The sequence below is a fragment of the Zalophus californianus genome, chromosome 1 (genome assembly GCF_009762305.2).
Source record: "Zalophus californianus isolate mZalCal1 chromosome 1, mZalCal1.pri.v2, whole genome shotgun sequence".
Lineage (NCBI taxonomy): Eukaryota > Metazoa > Chordata > Mammalia > Carnivora > Otariidae > Zalophus > Zalophus californianus.
In genome coordinates this window covers 153,325,077-153,349,957 of record NC_045595.1, presented here as the reverse complement: position 1 = coordinate 153,349,957, position 24,881 = coordinate 153,325,077, and the positions used below count along the sequence as shown (strand labels likewise).

General features: G+C 35.4%; 1 pseudogene; it reads left to right on the top strand.

Annotated features, from left to right (window-relative positions):
• Window positions 1-9,324: 9,324 nt before the first annotated feature.
• The window catches only part of LOC113918141, a 31,878-nt pseudogene continuing 16,321 nt past the window's right edge, over window positions 9,325-24,881 (top strand).

The following is a 24,881-nucleotide window of genomic DNA, read 5'->3' as shown; positions in this document are numbered from 1 at the left end:
CTTTCTAATCATTTGACTTTTTCTATGTTCTTGTTTCCATACCTGCTTACAATACACCTCACACTTACTGATAATTTCGAGAATGTTTACTCCAGTATTCGGAAGAACATTATCTTCCTGTTAGCAAAGTTGCTGTTGAGAAGTCCCTTGCCACAATAATTCCCTATCTTTTGCTTGAGACTTAATATGTTACTTCCTCTGGAAGTTTTGAGGGTCTTCTCTTTTCCTAGTGCTCCTGATAATTTCATGAGAATGTGTCCCAGCCTGGGTCTTTGAAAAATTACAGTCTGAGTGACTCTTGCATTCTGGAAAATCGTTTCCTCTGTCATGAAGTTTTGTTTGTTGTAATCTTCCTTTAAAAACAAATTGAAAGAGAAGGTAAGACTTTCCAACACGGAGCCCAAGCAGTGTTAGAAGTCAAACAAGAAAGAAAATTTTTATTCCTCTTACAGCTCCCTCCTCCCCAAAAGAAGAAGAAAGAAAAGCAGGAAATTCTGAAGGGGGTTTTGGTTTCTCTCTTGTAATTCAGCCTGATTGCTCTGGTAAATTCTCAGGAGGGAAGCCATAGGATCCAGAATAGCAAACAGAGTGAGAAAATGAGTAGTGAATGGATGAAAGGACAGTGATGAGAACCAGAGAACAAAACAAAACAAAGCCATGCCCCAGCTGACTGCGCTGGGCTCAGGGATGCAAGGTTGCACACTCTACAAACACCGCTAATGGTGGCAGGAAGGAAACAGTATTTTAAACCCATCTGTAATCCCCCTCTATTTTCTGTCACTCTGGGAAAGCAGTGCTTACATGGGCCTTCTCTGTGCTTCCATGTGGGATTTAGGCCACTGTTGTAACCTTTGTGTTGTTCATTGTGAGGCTAGAAAAGTATAATTCCACTACGTGTAAGCCCCTTTGTAAGGGGAAATACAACTGTCAGCTCAGGTGGCTTTAAGCTGCCAGAGCTTGGGGAATAAAACCAACTCATCTCTCTCCAAAATCCCCCACGTGAGGAGAGAAGCTGACAGATATTAGTTCTGTCTTCCTGTAATAATCTCTTTCCATGCAATGCAATGGTCTCATTGCAGTCACACTGGAATCAACACCGTGGGGCTTGAGAACTCCTGCCCTCTCCCTTCCCTCTAGAGAATTCTGACGTATTTGGCCCAGTGTTTTGGTCTGGGACATAAGGATTTGCAAATCCCCAGATGATTCTAATATGCAGCCAAACTAGAGAACTATTGCTATTTTTCTTTCTTTCTTAGTCTCTCTCTCTCTTTTTGGTTGCCTGCCCAGAATAATGTTTCTCTTTCCTAGACCTCTGAATTTTGGTTCAGCCTTCTACTCTTACTCATTTAGCAAATCGTGAGGAGAATGGACTCTGCCTGGCTTCAAGGCTGAGCCTTCTTGGATTGTGTTAATTAATCCACTTCATTCCTCCATCCACAATCACTGGTCCAGAGATGAACAGGTAATATAAACAACCCAGTCAGGATGGATCTTGGGATACTTGCTTAAAAGTCTTTGAGAAGAGTATTTTCTTTCTTCCTCTTTCTTCTTTTTTTCTTGTGGCTTATGGATGTGAAGGCAGGAACCACTACAGGCATTTTTCTCCATGAGAGAAGGAGCACAAAGATGTAGTCATTATTTAGAAGGGGACACAGCCAGGGAAATTGCAGAGAAACAGAGCCAGAGCCATGAGTTGATGGTCATCCTCAAGCTCACCCCATTTCTGGGGTTTGCAGTTAGATAAGTCAGTAAAGGGCTTTTTTATTTAAGTCAGCTGAGTCAGGATGTAGCTAAAGTACAACAGATTTACCCCCCTGGGCTGTTTTTCTTCTTGCTTCTCTTAAACATGGGCCAAGTGGTTATAGGAAGATGCGAAAACCATTCAATATTTATAGGGGACTGAAGCAGTCATGGTAATAATTTTTCATGATCACCTTCCTAGATTAAGGTAAATCTTAATGTAAGCAAGATATCTTTTTTGTGGTTTGAAATGGAAGTGCTAGCTTCTCAGATCTATATAGAGTCGACTGATGTCATGACTACAGGAAAAAGTACTTATATCCCATACTCTTGCTTTCTCCCACAATAAGCAAGTTGCCTAGTTTTCAGCAAATTGATAATTGTTGAGTGGATGATCCACAGGAATACTGTATTAGGAAGTGCAAATTTGGTTAGGAAACAGAGGAATGAAAGAAAGGCATGGTCCATGGCCACAAGCAGTTTACTCTTTAATTGAGCTGTTATCCCCACATTTCACTTCCAATCTTTAATTGCGGACTGCTTTCCCATTGGGAGAAAGCTCAGGGAGTCATGTCTAGATCTCCCCTAATATGCTATTGACCCTGCCTTTAGAATGTTGAGCCAGAGCACACCAATGGAGACACCAATGATCCATGATCCTTTCTAGACAATAACTTTTCCCCTAGATCCAACAAACCCATGACTTTGCCAACCTGGAACTGAAATTAAAACCAGAATGGGTACTGGAATCTTCCCTTAGTTTTTCCCTTAATATCAATTTTTCTAATTGCAGAAGCTAGCACTTTTCTTTTTTCTTTTCTTTAAATACAATTAGCCAACATATAGTACATCTTTAGTTTCAGAGGTAGAGTTCAGTAATTCATCAGTTGCATATAACATAAGTGCTCAACACATCACGTGCCCTCCTTAATGCCTGTCACTCAGTTACCCCATCCCCCCAACCATCTTCCCTCCAGCAACCCTCAGTTTCTTTCCTATAGTTAAGAGTCTCTCATGGTTTTTCTCCCTCTCTGATTTCTTCCTATTAAGTTTTCCCTCCCTTCCCTTAGGTCCTCTGCACTGTTTCTTATGTTCCACATATGATAAATGAAACCATATAATTGTCTTTCTCTGACTGACTTATTACACTTGACATAATACCCTCCAGTTCTACTCATGTTGATGTAAATGGTAAGTATTCATCTTTTCTGATGGCTGAGTAATATTCCATTGTATGTATATACGACATCTTCTTTATCCATTCCTCTGTTGATGAACATCTCGGCTCTTTCAATGGTTTGGCTATTGTGGATATTAAGCAAGCATTTTTCAAGTGACCAGACTTAGTTCTCCTGTATGTCATCATCTGGTGATGTTTACTTTGTAAGCTTTATCTCAGACTGACCTCTTTCAGCTGGGGATCAAATGTTCTCCTTTGTATGCATAAGAAATGGAAATATTTATGATTCCACTAACTAATTTGACAAAGAAACCATAGCCTTCAAGGAATTCTGAATTTCTATTAAAAATAGACCCTTCCAACATTTTCCTACTTTCTTGTGGAATGAAATCATTTGGCTTTTATGGGCTGATTTCAGTCAAATTGGCAAAGAGGCAGAAGTCTTAGAGATATATTGAGTTTTCTTGCAGGCAGCCACCCATGAAGTTAAAAGCCAGGGGAAATCAAATTTCTTTAGTTCAGTCATTTGCCTCCAGTAATGACTTACTTTTGCACCAACCATAACATTTCTCTACCATTATAGCAATTTAGAGAATTTTTGTGTATCAGATAATTTTCACTTGGACACAGTTTTCCCTGCTTCACTGCTGAATCAATCCAGCATTCTGAGGTGCTGTCAGTTCGCACGAAGGGACAATCTGCAGGCTCCACTGAGTAGGTGAAGTGTTCCATCATGACTGGTTACACTCCAGTTAGGAGTCTTTACCTCCAGCTCCAAGTAGCACTACATTTTCTCTTAATGCTTGTGAGTCATAGTCTAGAGACCTGAGTTTTTAGCCTGTAGGTATAGGTGAGTGTAAGAAGCAGGAATAGAGATTTTTGGAGAGCCAACTTTTGACACAGGAGTAGTGCTGGAATAAGCTTAAAAATGCGTACGCCATTCCCCAACACAACCCTTTTGCCGATAGGCCCTATGACACCTCATAAGAGACTAATGCTTAGGCTTTAAAATCACAAGGTCTGGCCCAGGCCAGGAAAGGAACCCGAACACCTCTCCTTAGGTTTTACAAAGACTTGTGGTTTTTGTTTTTTAAACTCTTACATTATAAAATAGAATAAATGTATGTGTCTAATAAAGTGTGTAAAAAGTGTGTTTTCAGTTTAAAAAACAGCTATAAGCCAAACTCATGGAAATATAATATGTCAGGCAAAAGAATAATAGCAACATTCCAGAACTCCCACATGTGGCTCCTCCCACCATTCCCTCTCCTTTGGGGTAACCATTATCTTGACACTGTTTATAAGCAATTCCTTTTCTTTAGTTTTAGTTCTTGTGTATGCATCCCCAAGCAAAATACTTGAGTTTTGCCTCTTTGGAATACTACATAAATGTAATTATGCTGCATATATTTTCTATAACTTGCTCTTCTCCATTCACTATTAAGATTGTAAGTTTCAGCCATATTGTTGCACATAGAATTAGTTCATTAATTTTCATTGCTGTGTAACATTCTATGGTTTATTGATATGGCAATTCATTCATCCATTTTACTATGAAAGGGCTCTTTTCAGTTTTTGGAAAATGTGAAAAATGCTGCTTTGAACATTCTTGCCTTTTGTTTCTTTTTGCATATAAACCTGCAGATTTATAAGGAATACTCTCAGAAATGGAAAGACTAAGTCACAGGATATGTGTGTTTTTTCAAGTTTACTAGTTTTCTTTCCCAGCTATAGCATTACTACACAACGTTATACCAGTTTGCAAAATGTGCTAATTTATTTATATATATATATTTTTAAGTAGGCTCCATGCCCAGAGTGAAGCCCAATGTGGAACTTGAACTTACAACCCTGAGATCAAGACCTGAGCAGATAATCAAGAGTTGGACGCTTACCCTACTGAGCCACCCAGGAGCCCCATGCGAATTTATGTTAATAAAAAGTACTATAAAGTCCTCCAAATTTATTCTTTTATTTTCAATGTTGTTTTGTCTATTCTGGATACTTTATATATTTTTTAAAGATTTATTTCTTTATTTGAGAGAGAGAAAGAGAGAACCAGCACAGGAGGGGCAGAGGGAGAGGGATACAGAAACTCAGACTCCTCCTGAGCTCAGACCTGAGGCGGGGCTTGATCTCACAAAGCTGAGACCATGACCTGAGCGGAACACAAGAGTCAGATACTTAATGGACTGCACCACCCAGGGGCCCCCTGTATACTTTACATTTCAATATGAATGTTAATATCAGTCTGTTCAAATATAAGCCTACCAAAAATTCCTGGGATTTTGATTGATATTACATTGAATCTACAAATCAATTTAGAAAGAAATGACAGGTTAACAACATTGAGTCATCTAATCTATGAACATGGCATCTCCATCTTTTTAGGGCTTAATTTCTCTTAGTATTATCTATTTTTCAGTGTAATGGCCTTGTATATCTTTTCTCAGATTCACCTCTAAGTAATATTTTTAATGCTAGTGTAAATGGTATCTTCAGTATTTCAACTACGGATTGCTAGTACACAGAAATCCAATTGATTTTGTATATTCATCTTATATCCTACAACCTTGCTGACTTCACATATTAGATTTATTAGCTTATTTGTTTTAGATTCCAGAAGACATTTTACAAAAACCATTCTGTTTTTGGTAAATGAAGATTATTTTACTACTTCTTTTCCAATAATGTTGTCATTTAATTTTTTTCTTACCTTACTGGGCTGACTGGAATCTCCAGTACAATGTTAAGTAGAAGTGGTGGGAGAGAATATCCTTACTTTGTTCATGATCTTAAGAGCCAACATTCATCTTCTTTTCACCATTAAGAATGATGTTAGCTGAAAGCTTTTCATAGATGACATTTATCAGATTAGGGACATCTCTTCAATTCCTTGTTTTCTGGGAAACTTCTATTAGTAATGAATGTGGGTTTTGTCAAATGTTTTTCCCTATATCTATTGATCTATGTGTTTCATTGTTGCTGTTATTGTGTGTGTGTGTGTGTGTGTGTGTGTGTGTGTGTGTGTAGTCTGTTAGTGAATAAGGTGAATTACATAGATCTTTAAATGTTAAACCACTTTTGAATTCTTGATATTATTCCAAATTGGTCATAATATATTTTCTTTTTTACATACTGTTAGATATTATTGCTAAAATTTTGTTGAAAATATTTACATGTATGTTTATGAAGGATATTGTTCTGTAGTTTTCTTGTCTTGCAACATGTTGGTCAAGTTTTGTTATCTGGATAATGCTGATCTTGTGAAATATGTTGAGAAACAGTCTCTTTAATTATCTGGAAGGATTTGTATTTAGACATGTTTTATGGCCTGGTATGTGTTAATATTTTATAAATAATATTTATAAATGATCTGTGCATGATTGAATTAATGTACATTCTGCAGTTGATGAGTCAACTTTGTTAATTATGTTTTTCAATTTTTTTTTATATCCTCATATTTTTAAATGCTTTTCTATCAATTCCTAAAAGAGGAGTGTTGAACTTTCTGATTTTGGAGATCTATCAAGTTCTCATTGTATTTCTGTCAAATTTTGCTCTGAATAATTTGAGACTTTGCTAATATATGCATATAATTTTAAAATTGCTATACATTCTACTCATTGAATCTTTAATCATTTTGAAGTAATTCTTTTGAATTCTACTAATTGTATTTGCCTGAGGTCTACTTTTGTTGGCTATTAATATAGTTATATCAACTTTTCTTTTTATTAGGATTTAATGGCATGTCTTTTTCCATCCAATGGCTTTCAACATTTTCTATAGCCATGTATTTTAGATATATTCCTTATAAACAGTATAGACTTTTTGTTCCCAGTTTATCTTTTTTATTAAAATAGAGCATTTAGTCCATTTTTACTCAGCCTAATTACTAATATATTTGGATTTATATCTACCATATTATTTTTTACTTTTTTTGTGGTCTCTGTTTCTATCTCTTTTCTTTGTTATTTCAGATTATTGAATATTTTAAATACTGTTTTCATCCATTATTAGTATAAAATTTAGACACTCTGTTTCCACTCTTTTGGTAATATTAGAAATTCATATTTAACTTACTAAAGTTTGTAATTATTCAATTATTTTACTCTCATCTTTGAAAATATTAGGATACTAGAAGTTTTACCCCCATTAATACCACACATTCCAACTGATAAGTTATGGTTCTATGATTTTTTTTTTTGTTACCTGAAATTTTAAAGTCAGTTTTTTGTTCATGTGTTTACTACAACAAACGTTATTACTTTTGATTTATAGACTCAGTGTTCATATTTATATTGCCCACTCATCTACCATTTTCTTTGAGGCTCACTTCAGTTAGAGATCACTTTCCTTGGACCTGAAGATTATTTTCTAGAGTTTTCAATAACTTACAGTCTTTTGGTGATTAATTTTTTCCTGTATTTATTTTAGTAAACATGTCTTTACTTCACCTTTTTTTAATTGACATTTTTGTCAAATATAGAAATCTAGTCATGCAGTTATCCATGACACTACATTATTTTTCTTTGTAGCACTTGAAATTTGTAACTGTATAGTTATTTGTTCAATATCTGTATTCTGAACTGGGTTACTAGGCCATAAGTTCTATGTGGGTGAGAACTATGCCCATTTTGCATATCAGTGGATATTTAAATCTACTATAATGCTTGGAATATGGAAGTTAAACAATATAGATTTGCATGAATGAATAAGAGAATGAACAAATTAATAAGCATGGTCCCTGAACAGACATCTGGTGGATGTCCATTGAAAATAGACAAAATAGGGCGCCTGGGTGGCTCAGTCGTTGGGCGTCTGCCTTCGGCTCAGGTCGTGATCCCGGGGTCCTGGGATCGAGTCCCACATCGGGCTCCCTGCTCCTTGGGAGCCTGCTTCTCCCTCTGCTTCTCTCCCTCTCTCTCTCCCTCTGTCCCTCATGAATAAATAAATAAAATATTTTAAAAAAATAGACAAAATATTGGTGATCTGATAATTCAGGGCTGGTTGTCTGATTCCCACCATTAAACAAAACAAAACATGGACCCAGGAGAAAAAGAGATTTGAATGGTCAAAGTTTGGGTTAATTTCTGAAGCTATTATGCAGCTATTTTCATTGTGTATTGTTCTTTTATTATTCTTAAAGTTGTAGGTGAAGTTGGTCCTGAGGATTTAATAGTACAGCTTGAGCATAAATTTTTGCTTTGTCTAAGTTGGGCTTTACTAATATAAGCATATTATTGCTTCCTCCTTCAACTTTCTTAGGGTATATTCATACTTCTTAGAGCATACTTCTTAGGAAATTTTTTAGATTTCCCCAGCAAATGTCTCTTCAGTCCCAGGTGCATTTCTATGTGAAAATCAAATTAATGTGCCTGATCCTTTGCCATATGCCCATACAGCAGATCTAAGTACTAATGCTAGCCACGGTGTTACTAGTGTGCATCATGATTTTCGTTGTGTATTGTTCTACTAAAAGATAGAATGGCAGTCTCAAGGTGCTAAGCATCTTAAAGAGCTATGGAAAATGTGGTGAGTGCACTGTGGAGGGGGTGGCTGGACTTGAAACTCTGAGGTTTGATGGCATTTTTCATCTTTAGCAATTCTAAGATATAGACCTATAGATACTTACATAAGCACATGACTTTTGCCAGGGCAAGAATTATATGACACCTACAATTTGAGTCTCACCCACCCCCAGATTTACCTCCTTTTCTTGCTATTTGGCACACCACTGAACGTCTTTGAGTCTATTTTTTCAACAGTCTTAAAATATGCCAGATGCTTTGCTATCCACTTGATAATAGAATGTGAGTAATCTCTACCTACCTGAAGCTCATGGCATAGCTGAGGAGGCAAAGAAATAAAATAACCAATTATACCACGGTGGGATAAATTCCACAGAGAGGGAAATGACTGACATCTAAGTGGAACTGTGACTTGTCAGAAGGATCCTTTTACATTACTTCTGGGATACCTACTCTGACCATTTATGTCTTGGTTAGATGTGGCACTCCTTAGTGTTCAGTGAGAGAAACATATTGCTCAGTCCCAGGGGTGACACTCATATTACCATGCAAATGGTGTCCCCTGGATTGTTCAGCATATAATCCATGCAACTCAGTTCTTATAATGGCAAAAGCAGCCATGATTATTTTGAAAAGGCCAATTCTCAAGAAGACAGTGAAAGATAACTGATCTAAATTATGGAGAGATGTTTCATGAAGGAAGTATAGGAGAAGTAGTCTTTCAGCTTTGGATAAATAGCTACCCCATAAAAAAAAGAATAATAGAATGAACACAAGAATTGCAAAGGACTTATGCAGTGCTGCCAAATCAAGACATAAGCTGGTGCCAAACCATGGTGAGTTAGTAGTCCATTGAGTAAAGGGTGGTGGTGGATGGAGTATCTTCTGGATATTCATGAGGTTGTGGGCTTCAAAAGACTGATTTCCATAGTCAGTACCCCAGATCTACTTCAGACCATCAGAACTAGGAACATTCATAGGGGTGACATAGTTGAGGCCAAAAAAGTCCTGGCAGAGGTTATTTCTAATGGAGTCCGGGCAGTAGAAGTAAATGTCCTTAATAAGTCCCACTTTGATGTGTTATCTGTATATTGTGAAAGATGTCAGTCCTTTGTAAGCTAGGGAGCAGCATATGTATCCAGAATCCAGGGTACAAGAATGACAGACATGGAAGTATATGGCAAGAGTTACAAAGTACTGTAGAGCTAAGGTTCAGATTTTCTAGTCAAAGTCAAGAGCACTTTATACAATTGAACTAATTGGCCATGAATCTCTGAGCATCTGATCAATGAAATGGTGCCTCTTTATAATGCAGCACAGGAGACCACACCTCCCAGTCTGAATACATGGCCTGAGGCCATATAAAACTGTGTAGCAAGAATACAGAACTTTTCTCATATAAACGTGCAGTTCTTGGATCCTTGTTTAGCTCTGACATTTGCAACCTTCTTTTAAGCTAAAGAGTATTTGGGAATTTTATTAACAAAATCTTCTATCAGTCAAAATTTTTCTTTAATTTAGTTCCAAAATTCCCAAAGGGGGAAAAAAATCAATATTAAGTTTTTCAACAGGAGCTTTATACACATTGCAAAGTAACTATTTATCAGTGTGTGTAGTCAGTAAGTTTACCTGTGAAGAATTAAATATGAATACAAGAGCTTTCACATATAGAAAGAAGTAATTCCTTTTTGAAAATCTACCATGTACTGCTCTGGGTGCTTTGTGTTTGCCTGATCATGAGCCATCTCCCCCTTTTGATGAAGTAATTCACATCTGAATGTTTTCATCATGAAAATAAGAGCCCACTCCAAATTCTCTTTATGAGAAAGTCTGTGCTTTGGACATGAGATGATCATTTCTCTTGAGGAAACAACACTAAAAAAATCAAAACTTGTTTTTAGCACTGAAACTGCAGCTCTAAATTTGTTTAAATGGGTTCAGTTTTCTATTTCAATTCCTGTGTCAAATGCAAGTGTGGGAAGAATTTTTAGCATCGTGGATAATCTGTGGAACGATGCAACTGTGCATCGGGACTACAACAAAATGAACATAGTCAGTATATAAGAAATGCTGAGCCTTTTTAAATGCACCTTTAATTTGAGTGGAAGGAAAAGATAGGTATTTGAACTCAAAGACTTATAAAAAGCTATATATTCTAAAATATATTATAAGGTATAATTTAGGTCATCCTCGTATGAAACCAATGAGTTGGAAACTTAGGAATTCAGGTAAGAGCTAAAGGGAGAGACGGTGGGATTTATTTCTTGAACCAACTAACACCAGGCTAGAATCATTAAGTTAATTTTTCTCTCTTTTTTAGTGTATGGATGTTTCTCCCTCCATAAAAATGTGATCAAATACATAAAAATTTTGTTAAAAATAATAATTTTGGGAAGAGGGACAGGGGAACAGAGAGGAAAGCCCTGGTTCTCATTATAAACTTTTGAACAATTAGTTGAATATTCTAAAAATGTGCATGGCTTAGTTTTAAAAATGTCAATAGGCATTTTTCATTAGAGAGATTATAAACTGTATATGCTTTTTTTTTTTTTTAGTTCTGTACACTAACAGAACTAATGCTATTCCTCAGCAACACTCACTTATTCATTGTTGAAAGTTAGAAGTCAGGGATAAACAAAAATAATAATGCTAAAACATTTTCAAAACCCATGACCATTCAAAGACAACAACTATTAGCTCTTCTTCCAGGTTGTTTTCTCAAATAGATTATGCTAATTTAGCAACTAATATAGGACTTTTCACATTACTTAATATATTTCTGCATCACCTTTTTTAAGGACTACATGTAAAGTATCATGATTTATTTAATGGATCCATTACTTTGGAATCACAGGTTTTGAATTCATCCTTCTTCCTTCAAATTTGTGCATTTGTCTCATTTCTTAGGATGAATTCCTAGAAAAGCACTGCTGGTCTAAAGGGAAGGCATATGTTTAAGACATTTGATACAGTTGCCAAATTGCCTTTCAGGAAAGTTGGACCAATTTAGACTACCATTAGTAGTGTATCAGAATGTCTGTTTATTCCAATCCATGCTGTCACTCAATTTTGTCAGTCATTTTAATATTTGTCAATGTAATAGGCTAAAAATGTGCATTTCTTTGAAGTTAAATGTATTTTCTTCTTTTATGAATTACCTGTCATTGCCCACATTATTTTTTCCATTGAGATGTTGAACAATTTCTTCATAATTTGTTAAAGCTCTTTGTATATTAACATGTTAATACATTTTTCCATATATTTTGTAGTTATCTTTCTTAGCTTAGTGTTCATCTCAACTTTGTTTATTTTTTGTTCCCCATAGGTAGGGAAGTTTTGCATTTTGTTTTCAAATCAACTGAAAGACTGCATACAAAAATGGACAATGGCCAGACCATCTATAGAAATAAAACTTTGATGCAAAGCCTGCAGTAGCCTGCCCAGGAAACCAACCGTTACCTACAATAAGCCACCAGGAAGTCAGCTTGCTATCAGACTTCCAGGAAGCCAGATTGCTATCTCTAGTGGCAATCCAGGAAACTAAACAATGACTCTGTATCAATCAGCCCCAAATGGCCAGGATTTGATTAATGGACAGCTTCCCTAATTTCTGTCCCCATTTCCAACTTAAGATCAACCAGAGTGAGCCAAATATGTACTCCTAATCAATCATATAGGGTGCCTCACTTCCACATGGCCCACTTACAGCTTCCCCAGGCCAACAGCCTCCAATGAGAACACTCCTTCAGCTTCCCTTTTCTTCATCCTAAAGCTTTCCCATTCCTCTGCCTGCCTTTGAGTCTCTGACAAAATACAAGTGACAGTGGCTGCTGACCCCCTTGCTATAACCAGCTCAGAAGAAATTGCCTTTGTTTTTCTCATTTGGTTGGTCTTCATTTATTTCCATACTATCTATATATTCTTATACTGTTCCTCCTTTGGTGCCAGAGAGAGCCCTTCCTCCTTGCAATTTTGTGTAATTTCAACAATTCTTATTTATACAAATAAAATACAAATGAGAGGCAGTCTGAGATGTTGATTCAAAGTGCTGGCTGGAGAACTAGACTATTTGGATTTTTATATCTGTGCTGTCACTAATCAGTTAAGTGACTTTGGACAAGTTGCTTATCTTCTCTAGCCTTAGTTTTCCCCATCTGCATAATACGTGTAATATTAACTCCAAAAGGTTGCTGCGAGGACCAAGTGAGAGTACCTAGAATGACACCTAACACATAGTAAGCAATCAATATATGTTCCTGTTACTGCCTATATTTTTCAAGTACTTTAATGATCACATTTCTAATTATAGGAGAATTTTATATGGTTCGTACAGGAGGTGACAGACACACTCTAAGAAACAATTGAAGGACAGGCTCTTGATTTCAGCCAACTTAGTCAGGCTGTAGTTCAGGGCAGGGATGCTTCCGCAAAATCAAGAAACTGAGGGAAGCTCAGGCATGCTCCCTGCACCAAGGGGTTGAGAATTGGAGAAATGTTGCCACTTACACGCCTATAGCTGCTCATGATTCAGTCTAAACCTAGAGTGTCTGTGATCTTGTGAATCGTTTCATCCACCAAAAGTGCCAAGAGTCTTGTTGTGCTCCTTGTCCTGTCTCCCCGTAACAGCTGCCATTTTGGAGTGAAATGGAATACATTAAATCTTTTCTTTCCTCTAGTCTTTGGCCATAGTTCAACTAACCCTTATATAGCTATCAGTAAGTATATCTCAGTCGATTTATTTAAAGAAAATTTTAGGGATTTGACCTCCACATAGACCTAGAGTTCTTAAATTTATTACTAATAGGAATTCCACATAATTATGATACTGATTCTCAGGTGTCACTATAAAAAATTGAGATCATTCAAGAGACCTGGCAGTGTGAACAGGAACTTACATTTTTTTCCTAGCTTTATTGAGATTGAATTAACTTACATGATGCATTTATATATTGTGAAATGATTACTGTGGTGATTAGTTAACACCTCCATCTCATCACATAATTACCTTTATTGTGGTGAGAACATTTAAGATCTACTCTCCTAGCAATTTTCAAGTATATCATACGATATTGTTAAATATAACTACCATGCTGAACATCAGATCCTCAGAACTTATTCATCTTATAACTGGAAATTTATACCTGTTGACCAACATCTCTCCATTTACCCTACCTTCAGAGTCCCTGGAAACCACCATTCTAGTCTCTGTTTCTGTGAGTTCAGTTTTTTTTTATTCCACATAAAAGTGAGATTGTACAGTATTTGTCTAACTCTGTCTGACTTATTTCACTTAGCATAATGCACTCAAGATCAATCCATGTTGTCACAAATGGCAGAATTTTCTTCTTCTCAGATCTGAATAACATTTTCTTTATCTATTCATCTGTAGATAGAAGCTTAGATTATTTCCCTGACTTGGCTATTGGGAATAATGCTATAATGAACATGGCAGTACTGATATCGCTTCGAGATTCTGTTTTCATTTCCATTGGATACATATCTAGAAGTGGGGTTTGCTAGATCATATGGTGGTTCTATTTTTCATGTTTTGAGTTCCCTCCATATTGTTTTCCATAGTGGCTGCACCACTTTACTACCCCACCAATGGTGCACAAGAGTTCCCTTTTCCCCACATCCTCTCCAACATTTGTTATTTCTTGTCATTTGATGATAGTCATTCTAACAGATGTGAGGTATTATCTCGTTGTTTTTGATCTGCATTTCCTGGTGATTAATGTTGAGCACCTTTCCACATACTTATTGGCCATCTGGAAAAAATTTCATTTTTAATAAGCACTCTAAATTATTTTCATGATGATGTTATATAGCTCCCACATTGGAAATACTGCTATAGATGTACTCAGATACTAAACTGGTTTGCATTTGATTTGGTATCTGAAGCATGAGCTAAAAAATGACACAGAGGTTGGATGAGAGGAAGAGGAGGATCAGATTGTCCACTTCTTTCATCTTTTCTAGTCTCTAGAGAAAGAGGCCTTTTATTAGTATGTTGTCCTTTAATGTTATGTTAAAGATACTTGATTTCTTTGATCTTCCAGCTTCTCTGTTTGTTCTGTATTTCAGAGTGTTCTGTCACTAGGATAAATTTGGTGATGCCTAAGGAAACACCATTTCGATCCTCTCCTCCAATTACTAGTACCTTTATTTTCAGTGAGGTACAGTGTCTTAAACCTTCTCTTGGAGCTTTTTGTACAACAACAACTTTCCTTTTAGATCCTTACAAATGGAATTTTTAAAAAAATACTTAACTTGTTCACTCTCCCCCTGTGTACACATAATTATATCTAGTACTTAAATATGATTTTATATTGTCTCTAATTATTTCATGTTTTCATCTTGTCTTTTCAGCTAGATCACAAGTCAGCAGTATATTTCATTACAATTACCTGCTGTACCAATTTGGTTTAGCTTTTCTCTTTCTTTTTGGCTTAGCTTTTCTCTTTCCTCCATTATGATTTGGTCATTCTTTTCTATTACCTCTAGTCACATTGCACATTTTTCTTTTCTTTCCTCCATAAAAAAGTTGTTTTCTTCATTTACAAAAATATTATTTAATTAAAGGTTTTCAGAATGGTTTAATAAAACTACTCAATTGTGCATATAAGTAAACTGAGTATCTGACATGTTAATATGATTTCTCAAGATAATAATGCTAATAAGTTGCACATTTTTTTAAAAAAAGGAATATAGTATTAGAAAACATGTGTTAAACACCTATGTGGTCAAATTTTCATATGCATTTATCTTCTGTATTCCTCAAAATAACCCTATGAGATAAATATTCCCCACCTTAGCAGATGAGCAAACAGTCTTAAAATGCTAAGTAATGTGCTCAAATTCAGTTCACAAATAATACAGTCAAGAATCAAACCCAGCTATTTTTGTACCTATAGTCATCTTCCTTTTTTTAAGGGAATATCTAGCCCCAAATCCCAGCCTCACTGCATGATATCACACTGTAATATTATGTTGCAATTCCACTTCTACTCCAAGAACATGACTGAAATGTATGCCTACCTTACCAAGGAAAGATGCTTTCCTGTCTGCCAAGCATGAAAGAAGTATACCAGCTACAATGAATAAAACATGTCCAAGTGTGTAAATCAGATTTGCAATGATTACTCTTTATCTGTAGGCTTGATTTACTTACAAACACTTCTGCCAGCCAACACACAAGCTGGGAATAAGATATTAATGACACAAATCCAAGTATTTCAGACAACCCAACTAGACAACACCTTCTTGAAAACTTTATGACTCTATATTTCTAAGACTGATATTGTCAGCTAATTTTCAAATGGTTAATGTCCAAAGGTAAAGTCAGTCTCTAAAGTTTATGCAACCCAAGGAGCCACAAAGTGATACTGAACAAATCTATTCAAATCATTTAGTTTCATTCCTTTATATTATTAAATAAATGAATATTAGATTAGAATTCTTAATGGAGAACAAGAATATAAATTCTCATGACTGAAACTCTGTAACAAAAAAGAAGTGAAAAAAAAAAAGAAGTGAATAACCATGGTTTTGTGTGACAGTAAAGGTCAAACTTCCCACCACTTTCTATTATCACCATTCTGGTGCAGTTCACCCTCACTCTCACCTGGATTAAGGCATTGCCCTGGATACAGAAAATCTAAATACTCTAAGCATGAAAATCCATGACATTGGGAATTGTAGCTCTCCTTAAAAAAACATTAGATAAACACTAAAAACAAATTGCAAGGACAAATGAAAAAAAATGATAATTTGTCATGAAGTCGAGAATAGAAATGTGTGCTGTCTGTGCCTGTTTCATAAATTCGGGGTCAGTGTGGTGACTTGACTTTCTAAAAACTTACCTATTATTTTCATGCTATGTTACTAGGTAGCAGCATCTCTATACTGTATAGTTTTCCTCTAGAATATAGTTTCTCTCCAGGTATTGCACAAATACTGAAGTATTTATGGTCATGGATTGCCAATTGCTTTAAGGTTCAAATATAGCTTCCTCTGTTAAATTAGTCAAACTTACGTGATGTCTAACACCTTAAAGCAGACAACACTTTTGGGGAAGTATTTTAGAGCAAACCAACAAATGAAGAGTTGCTGTTCAATGGGTATATAGTTTCGGTTATGCAAGATGAGTAAGTTCTAGAGATCTGCCGTACAACATTGTGCTTATAGTTTAAAATACTATTATTATTTAAGTGCATTATGCACTTAAAAATTTGTCAAGGGGGTAGATCTTAATGTTGCGTGTTCTTACCACAATAAAAAAATATTTAAAGAAAAAATCATACGTGTTTTAATAAACTAATTCCTACTTATTGGCCTATACTCATTCTTCCTTTTTAAGGAAGTCCTATATTTTCCTTCAAACTGAAATTCAAGGACCTATTTACTTACCTATTTGGCTTTGAGTCTAAAGGACCTTCAGCAATTTGCTTTAAACCATCCCTGTTTCAGCCAAGCTCAGAGTAAATGTTTCTTCAGCTCTGCTCCTGGTATAAAACATTTTCTTTATGCTTCATCCTTTCATTCAGGTGGTAGAACAAATAAACTGCCAAGAGAAAAAGAAAGAAAGAAGAAAGAAAGAAAGAAGAAAGAAAGAAAGAAGAAGAAAGAAAGAAAGAAAGAAAGAAAGAAAGAAAGAAAGAAAGAAAGAAGAAAGAAAGAAAGAAAGAAAGAAAGAAAGAAAGAAAGAAGAAAGAAAGAAAGAAAGAAAGAAGAAAAAGAAAGAAAGAAAGAAAGAGAAACATGGCCTTTCTCTTCACCTTTGGAATCCGATATCATCTACCAAAGGAAAGTATAAGATGTCTCTCCTTAGAAAAGAGGTATTATGGTATGGTGCCCTCCAGTCAGGAAGAGAACTAGCACATATTTCTTCTTCTCTTATGTAATTCCTTTAGTAATAGCTAATGAAGGATTTGGCTTTATTTGTATATGAAAATAATCAGTAATTTAAAGTTAATTCTTTCTACTAAGTTTCAAATATGAATGAACTTCATTACAGTAAAAAGAATAATGCTACATAGCTACATTGTCCCTTTTTTGTTGCTATTATTTGCCATACATATTACATCTATATAAGTTACTAGCACATTACATTGTTATAATTATTACTTTATATAATTTTGTGTCTTTTAAAGAAGCTGAGAGAAGAAAGAAAAGCAAGTATATATTTATAGTGCTTATTATATTAAACTTCTTATTTGCCTTTTCTGATTTGCTTTATTTGTTCCTACAGATTCCAGTTACCACCTGGCGTCATTTCCTTACTCCATTACAGCTTGGCTCCCACCCTCCCTTCACCTCCTTCTTCTATTATTGTAAAATATATGTATCATTTCTAAATGTTATAAGCTCAAAAATATACTTTATATAATTGTTAATCACTTATATATTTATATATTATATAGTCTTACACATTTGCTTTTCTAATGAATTAAGAAAAGGAGAAAAATATACAATTATACTCTCATATAATTATATAAATTGCCTTTACTGATGTTCTTTGTTTTTTGTGCAGTTTGAAATGAAAGTCTGGGGTTACTTGCTTTCAGCTTGAAGAACTTCAGTCTGAATCTACTAGAAACAAATTCTGTTTTTCTTTATCTGATGATGTCTTAATTTCACTTTTATTTTTGAAAGAGAATTTTGCTAGATATAAATATGTTTGGTGGACAGGGTTCACTGATGGTATTGTCATTCTTTTACTTCTAGTATTTGAATATGTCATCCTGCTCCCTTCTCCATCATTTCAGATAAGAAATCTGTTCATCTTGTTAAAGGTTTGTGGATCCTTTCTAGTGAATTCTTTTTATCAGTTATTATGCTTTTCAACTCCAGAATTTTCATTCATAATGTTTTTTGTGTGTAATTTCCATCTCTTTATTGATATCTTCTATTAGTGAGACACTGTCATTATACATTTCTGTACTTCTTTAAACACAATTTCTTCAGTTCTATAAACATATTTACAATGGCTGCTTTAAAGATTTTGTCTCTGAAGTTCAACATCTGGGCTCTTTCACAGGTAGTGTCTACTTTTATTTTCCTGCTTATCTCCTTTTCCTGTTTATTTCCATATCTCAGAATTTCTTGTTGAAAACTGGACAAATTAAATAATATGTTATAGCAACTCTGCATACAACAAAGTCCCATGGTTTGTTGTTGTTGTTGTTGTTTGATTTTTTTTTTATGTTCAGTGACTTGCTGGATTTAAGTCTGTTTCTCCGGGACTGTGAGGCTTCTGTTGTGATGCTTCAGAGGAAGCAGCCTTGGATATATGCACCGTCAACCTGGGATGACAGTGGTTTGGACAGAGTTCTCTTTGACAATCTTTTTTCCTGATCTTTTGGTTAAATCGTTTGCGCTGCTGGTATCACACCCAGCTGTTAGTCTCCACTACTTTCCAGCTGACTGCTCTATTGTTTTCAATAATGCCCTGGGGCATAAAATGCTCCACAGTTTGACCCAATTAAATTTGAGCTCCTTTATAGGGATAATTTTGAGGTCATTCTTTGAGGTTAGTTCTGACCCTGGGAGGGATACTCTTAGCTGCCTCTTTCCATGATTCTCTCTGGTAAACCAGCTGTTGTATAGTTTAGTTGTGGCTCTCATGAAGTTACCAGTCTCCCCTACATTGTTTATTAGAAAAATCTTCATTGTTCTTGAGAGTACCTTATGCTTAAACATCTCTTCACTCTGTTCATTTGGACAGACCTTTCAATTGGAGGAGTTACAGAGCTCTCTCATGAAAGATCTCTCCCCCTTGGTAAAATCTTTGGGCCACCACTCCAGACCCGGGATGCACAGCTGGCCCATTTCTCTGAGTAACACTCCCATTTTACAGGTGCAGTGTTGGGAGAGTGCAAGGGCCTCTGGTCTTCACGGCTTGCCTCTCTGATCATGAAATCTCCACCTTAGAAGCGAGCTTGGTCAAAGGCTGTTGAGGGTCCAGTACTCAGGAGTAGAATCTCTGTCCTACTAATGGGGGCTGAGTGGAGGAAGGGAGCTCATAAGGTGCTTTCTAGGTTACCTTTGCCTACAATGTAGCTTCTGCAACAGAGGGCTGGTCTAGATGAGAAATGCTGATGACCTTTCCCTCCTGGGGAGACACCGTGACCCTTGGCTGGGAGCTAGAGAAAGAGGGAGTTCAAACTGCCCCGCCAAACCTGCCAAAGTGGAGCCCTCATATTGTTTAGCCCACAGAGGAGGGAGGAAGCAGTTTGTCTCTAAGTGCCACAGACTTTTGCTCCTCTTACAGATATTTAGCAGGTTTTCTTGAATAAATTTGTTCTGTGCCCCTAGGACAATTCCTAGAGACTTTAAATTATTTTTAAAGCAATTTCCCAGTTATTCTTTCACCATAATTTCTCCCCAGTTTCACTAGGGAGAGCGTCCGCAAAACTTCTAGGCTGCAATTCCAGGAGTTCAGGATTTTCCCACCTATAATCATGGCTTAAAATTTCATTTCTATGATGGCTAATGATACTGTCCACTTTTTTTTAATACAAGGATATTATTTTTTCCTTACCTAAAAAATATATATCTCATTTATCAAAATGACTGAAATCATTTTTTAACAACTTTACCGGGAGTATAATTGACATAAAACAAATCATACAAATTTATAGTGTACAAATTGATAAGGGTTGACATGTACTCCTATGAAACAGTCACTGAAGTTAAGATAATGAAACTATACATCACTCTCCACATATCTTTCATGTCCTTTATAATCCATCCTTCTGCCCCTCTCACTGACTTTTCCTCCACATAAAAGGAGGAATGTCCTAGAGAAACATTGATCTGCTTTCCTTCCCTGTAGTAGATTAGTTTGCATTTTCTAGAATTTAATATTAATAGAACCATATAGTATATAATCTTTTTTTTTGGTCTAGCTTCTTTTGTTAAATGTAATTGGTTGGATAGTCATACATTTTGTATCATGTATCAATAGTTTCTTTTTATTACTGAATGCTATTATATTATATCCATTCATCTGTTGATAGAAACTTAATTGTTTCCAATTTTAGGCTATTACAAATAAAGCTACCATGAATATTCATGTGCAAGTCTACATAAAGACATATTCTTTCGTTACTCTTGAGTAAATACTTTGGAGTGAAGTAACTAGATCATATGATAGATATATGTTTAACTTAAAAAAACACCTGCCAAACTATTTTCCAAAGTAGTTGTACTCTTTTACATTCTGACCAGCCCAGTGTATGAGAGTTCCTGTTTCTTCATATCTCTAAACACTTGCCAATAAAGCATATGATTGCTCTTTTTTTCTTTAAAACAGTTCTAATAATGTAGTGGTATTTCATTATACTTTTTATTTTTATTTCCAATAGTGATATAAATATCTGTTCAAATAAAATTTTTTACTGAGTTTTTAAAATCATTTTATTTAGTTTTGGGAATTCTTATATATTCTGCATATAAGTACATATATACATACATGTGTGTATGTATATATACACACACATATATAAGTACATATATATGTTTATATATATAAAACCTTATATATATGTGCTTATATATACATATATATATGTACATATGATTTCAAATATTTTCTTCCAGTCTGTGGCTTATATTTTCATTTTTTTAACAGTATGTTTCAACTACAAAAGTTTCTAATTGTTCTGAAGTTCAATTATCCAATCTATTATAGATTTGCTTTTGGAATCATTGCATAAAAATAATCTTTCCCTAAAACCAAATCACAAAAATTTTTCCTAGATATTTTTCTTAGAAGTTTTAGGTTTCACATTTAGGTTCAAGATCTTTTTTTGTGTTAGCTGTTTTTTTTTCTTTTAACATGGGGTGATTTATGGATCAAAGTTGTTTGTCTATATGGCACACCAATAGCCAATGTTGGAAAACTATGTTTTCTGTATTGAACCACCTTTGCAACCTTGCCAAAAGTCAGTTGTCCATATGTGTGTGGGCTTATTTCTTAACTCTCCATTCTGTTTCATTAATCTCTGTGTCTATTTTGATACCAATCCCACAAAGCCCTCATCGCTATCATTTTATTATAAGCTTTACATTCAGGCATTGTTAATCCTCCAGTTTTATTGTTCTTTCTCAATTCCTTTGGCTAGTCAATATCCTTTCCATTTCTAAATGAAGTTTAGAATCAATTTTTTAATTTCTATTTTACAAAATTTAGATGGAGAAATAGGGCTTCCCAAATGACACACTGAGAAACTCTGTGACTCTTTTCCTACATAAAATCAATGAAAATTCTAGAAAAATCTGTCAAAATCAACTTTCTCAGGACTCTGAAAATTAACCACAGTTTTGTGACAATGAGAGGAGTGTTTGCTAAAAAAAAACAAAAACAGCAATAACAACAAAAAACCCTCTCTATCTTTGTAAGAAAAGTAGGGTTTTGGTTTTTATGCTTGGCCTATTCCCACCCCCCCCTTTCAACAGATATTCATTATAAATCTAATTTAAAATCTTCATTATACAAATGGCTAACAGACACATGAAAAAATGTTCATCATCGTTAGCCATCAGGGAAATTCAAATCAAAACCACATTGAGATATCACCTTACACCAGTTAGAATGGCAAAAATGGACAGGGAAAGAAACAACAAATGTTGGAGAGGTTGTGGAGAAAGGGAAACCCTCTTACACTGTTGGCAGGAATGCAAGTTGGTACAGCCACTTTGCAAAACAGTGTGGAGGTTCCTCAAAAATTTAAAAATAGAGCTACCCTATGACCCAGCAATTGCACTACTGGGTATTTACCCCAAAGACACAGATGTAGTGAAAAGAAGGGCCATATGTACCCCAAAGTTCATAGCAGCAATGTCCACAACAGCCAAACTGTGGAAAGAGCCGAGATGCCCTTCAACAGATGAATGGAGAAAGAAGATGTGGCCCATATATACAATGGAATATTACTCAGCCATCAGAAAGGATGAATACCCAACTTTTACATCAACATGGATGGGACTGGAGGAGATGATGCTAAGTGAAATAAGTCAAGCAGAGAAAGTCAATCATCATATGGTTTCACTTATTTGTGGAACCTAAGGAATAGCATAGAGGACATTAGGAGAAGGAAGGGAAAAATGAAGGGGGGGGGAATCGGAGGGAGAGACGAACCATGAGAGAATATGGACTCTGAGAAACAGGATTTTAGAGGGGAGGGGAGAGGGGGGATTGGTTAGCCTGGTGATGGGTATTAAGGAGGACACGTTCTGCATGGAGCACTGGGTGTTATACGAAAACAATGAATCGTGGATCACTACATCAATACATGATGTATTGTATGGTGACTAACATAACATAATAAAATTTAAAAATAAAATAAAATCTTCATGGTAGCTTTGAAAACAAGTAGCTTCATAACCACAAAAACAGTGAAAACCAGGAGACTTAGAACAACCAGAAAAAGGGACAACTGGGTGGCTCAGTTGGTTAAGTGTCTGTCTTCAGCTCAGGTCATGATCCCAGGGTCCTGAGATTGAGCCCCACATCAGGTTCCTTGCTCAGCGGGGAGCCTGCTTCTCCTTCTGCTTGCTCCCTGCCGCTTGTGCTCTCTCTCTCTCTCTCTCTGACACATAAATAAATTTTTAAAAAAAAGACCAACCAGAAAGAGCAGATGAGGATTTTAGTTCTTCAAAAAGTTCCTTCTCCAGAGTATTTGTCACTATTAGACTTGTATTATACCTATCTAGAAAAGCCTGATTTATAAGGCATTGTCATTATTTAACTGACTCAGAGCTCACTGCATTATAAAATCTCTGTCCTCATGGACTTTGTTGAAAAAAACTCAACGGCGATTGTTTACTATTGCAGCCTCTTAAGTCTACAATACAAGTTGAGGCAAATAAGAGCCCAGCAAATAGTTATAAGGGAGATTTGAGGAAGAAAATCTCCAGAGGAAGCTTTGAAATCTGAAATACATCTACAGCTATAGAAATCTTTGTGCATGTGCAAGGCTATGCACATTCTCAAAAAAGACCCGAGAGGGCCCCAATCTCTCAGATGTGGCTGAACCTGAAATACTATACAAATAGGAAGTGAAGGCTAAGGCAGAGTTGTGTATGTTCTAACCCACATACAGAGCCTCTTTGTAATGGATGAAAAATTTATTGGCTCAGGCATTTAAAGAAATATCTGGCCAATCACTGTTGAGCACTAAGTTAATCAAACAGTAATTTCAGTGGTAGCACAATATTGGGAATATAGACTTCATAGAATTAGTCAAGAAAAGTCACTAAACAAATAGCAAAAACAACAACAAACCTAAGGGAAAAGGATAATAAAATTTCCATAGTTGCCATATGATACTATCATAAATATTCAGTTTTCAACAACAGTGAAAACATAAAAGAAACATGGAAGTATTGTCCATACACAGGAAGAAATTACATCAATAAAAACTATCCCCAAAGAGACCCAGATTTTAGAATTACTAGACATATATGTAAATCAGCTAGTATAAGCCTACTCAAAGAACTAAAGGAAAGCATGTATAAAGAATTAAAGGTATGGCAATGATTCTCATCATTGATGAGATAACATCAACAAAGAAATAGAAATTACAAAAAAGAATGAAATAGAAGTTCTGGAATTGAAAAATACAATAACTAAATGAAAAATTCATTAGAGGGCCTTTAGAGTAGATGTGAATTGGCAGAATAAATTATCAGCAAACTTGAAGAGAGAACAATTGATACACACACACACACACACACACACACACACACACACACTGAAATATTACTCAGCCATAAAAAGAATGCAATCTTGTCATTTGCAATGACATGGATGGAGTTAGAGAGTATTATACAAAGCAAAATCAGTCAATCAGGGAAAGACAAAAACCACATGATTGCATTCATATGTGGAATTTAAGAAACAAAACAAATGAACAAAACAAATGAGCAAAACAAAAGAGGAAAATGAGAAAAGAGAGGGAGAGAGAGAGACGAATCAAGAAACAGACTCTTACCTATAGAGAACAAACTGATGGTTACCAAAGGGGAGGTGGGTGGGGGGAGGGGAAATAAGTAATGGGGTTTAAGGAGGGTACTTGTCATGATGAGCAGTAGGTGTTATATGGAAATGTATCACTATATTGCACATCTGAAACTAATATTACATTATATGTTAACTAAATGGAATTTAAATAAAAACTTAAATAAAAAATGATTTAAAGGGACTACAGTTGGCACTTGAACAACATGGGTTTGAAAGGCATGGGTTCCCTTATACCTGGATTTTTTTTTTCGATACAGTACTATAAATGCATTTTCTCTTTCTTAAGATTTTCCTAGTAACATTTTCTTTTGTATAGCTTACTTATTATAAGAATATATTATAACATACAAAATATGTGTTATCAACTTTATTACCTGTAAGGCTTCCAGTCATAGTAGCTATT